The sequence below is a fragment of the Pediculus humanus genome, genomic scaffold (genome assembly GCF_000006295.1).
Source record: "Pediculus humanus corporis 1103172107716 genomic scaffold, whole genome shotgun sequence".
NCBI classification, from domain to species: Eukaryota; Metazoa; Arthropoda; class Insecta; order Psocodea; family Pediculidae; genus Pediculus; species Pediculus humanus.
In genome coordinates, this window is record NW_002987320.1 from 88,762 (window position 1) to 91,107 (window position 2,346).

At 27.3% G+C, this 2,346-nt stretch overlaps 1 protein-coding gene and 1 non-coding gene across 2 annotated transcripts in view; both read right to left on the reverse strand.

Annotated features, from left to right (window-relative positions):
• Positions 1–2,346, reverse strand: part of Phum_PHUM311500 (sidestep protein, putative) — a gene marked incomplete at both ends in the record, with an annotated part of 40,093 nt that overhangs the window by 30,287 nt on the left and 7,460 nt on the right. The gene's annotated exons all lie outside the window — the stretch shown is intronic.
• Phum_PHUM311710 lies at positions 2,219–2,291 on the reverse strand. Its single transcript has one exon. It is a non-coding gene; the product is annotated as a tRNA-Val (tRNA).

Below are 2,346 nucleotides of genomic sequence, written 5' to 3' on the forward strand. Positions count from 1 at the left end.
TTTTTTTTTTCCTCCCACGGATTCGAAATCACCTTTTCATTAAAATTAAAATTCATTCGATTTTTTTTTTTTTTTTTTCAGATTAAAAATAAAAAAAAATCAAAAATCGTTTTCCATTTCCCTTTTTAATAATAATAATAATAATAATAATAATAATAATAATAATAATAATAATAATAATAATAATAATAATAATAATAATAATAATAAATAAAAAGGAATGAAATTAAGTAAATTTATTTCGGGACAGTTGGCAATTGTTGTTGTTGTTGCAAACGAACGAATGAACGAACGAACGCCTCCCTGCCTCCCCACCTTTCTCCCTCCATTGTTTCTTTTCTTTTGTATATATATATATATATATATATATAAACAAATCCGAATAAGTTAATTATTTTGAGAAATTCAAAAATCTTATAAGACGTTCTTCGGGCACGTGAATTATGCATAAACCCCTTTCTCCACCTTCCCCCCACCCATCCCTTCTTCCCTCGCCTACTTCACCCTCGCACTCTCCTCTTGTAAGAGGAAAAACGGTCGAATACAATTTTCATTCAAATTTTAATTTTTCATCCGTCGCCATTTTGTTTTCTTGTTGTTTGTTATTTAAAAACGAAAAAAATTCCATAGAAATTTTTGTTTGTTTTTTATTTTAATAATTTTATTTACTATTTACACGTTAATATAATTTACGAATCCATTATTATTATTATTATTACTACTACTACCACTGTTTTTTTAATAAAAAATTTAATTTAATTAAACGATTCGGTGGAACGATTGAATGAATGAATGAATGAATGAATATTAAAACCTTTTTTTCTTTCGTTTTTTTAATTCGTCGTTTTTATTTGTTTGGTTTTACGTTAGAATAAAACGGGATGGAAAGTATAATGATAATAATAATGATTAAAAAGTTTTTTTTTTCTACCGAAAGTTTTCTAATATTATTATTATTTACATAAAATGTATTAATAATTTTTTTTTTGTAACGGATTAAAATTATTATTTTATAGATTTTTTAAATGTTTTTTGTGAAAAAATTTATACGATAGATTTTATATTGACGGAATTGAATCGAATCGGAAGCGGAAGTTAAGAAAAAAGTTTTAAATTTTTTAACAATTTCCGGTTGATTTTTCGTAACACAGAAAAAAAAACGTCATTTAAAGACATTTGTTAAATTATTAGAACTTGAAAATAAATTTTTAAAAACTTTTAATTAAAAAAATTTAGGAGTAATTGGATTTAAAAAATTTGGCGGGAAATTCAAAAAAAAAATTTTTTTTTTTCGTGTGTTTTGCATATGAGAAGGAGGAAAAGGGAAATGAGGGGAGGAAAGTTTATAAAAAATTTTTCTCAACCAGGCGTTAATAATTTTCATATACTCGACAAACGGATTCGATTTTTTTTTTTTAAATTTCGACCGGAAATGATTTTTAAAAACCCTTAAAAAGGAAGGAAGGAAAAAAAAACTTCCGCCATTGTCGGTTACCCCATTCATAAATTTAAACGTTTGGTTAAATCTTGGGTTACCGTATCGTCCTTTAATTCAACTTAACCTCTCTCCCTCTCTCTGTCTCTGTATGGCTCCCCGGAAAAACTCATTTTAACCTTTTTCCTCTCTCCCTTCCTCCTCTCCTACCTTAACGCAAATTCGAGTGCGTGAAAAATAATTTATATATATATATATATATCGGATATTTTTCGGCGGCGTACAAAAAAAAAAAAAATTCTATTAACTTTTAAAGTGTAATTTCATCCCTTATCGAAAGGACAAAGTGGAAAAAAATGTGAAAAGGATAGAACGTCAAAAACAAATTTATTGTAACCAGGAACGAACCCAGGTTTGCCGACCGCATGAGCGAAGATATTTAATTTGATTTTTTTTTTTTTTGTGGGGAGACGCAAAAAAAAAATAATAATAAAATCCCGTAGAAAATTGTATTTATCGCAAACAAAAAAAAAAAAAATTTCTCTCTCTGTCTCTATCTTTCTCTGATTTAAGTGGGGAGAAAACGAAAAAAAAATAGGAAATAAAATACAGGGGTGAGGAGGGGAGGCGAGAGAAAAAATTTTTTTTATCAATTTAAATGAAAAAATATTATTGTTATTCTTACGGGACGAGACGGAAGTTGTTTAAAAAAAAAAAAAAATTAATTGAATCATTTCCGGTTTTTTTTAATTAAATTTTTAAAAAAATGAAAAGAAAAAATTTTGTTTCCGCCCAGGATCGAACTGAGGACCTTCCGCGTGTAAAGCGGATGTGATAACCACTACACCACGGAAACCGTGTTAATTTAATTATAAACAAACTGATAAGTGGTTTTGTTGTTTATAATGATA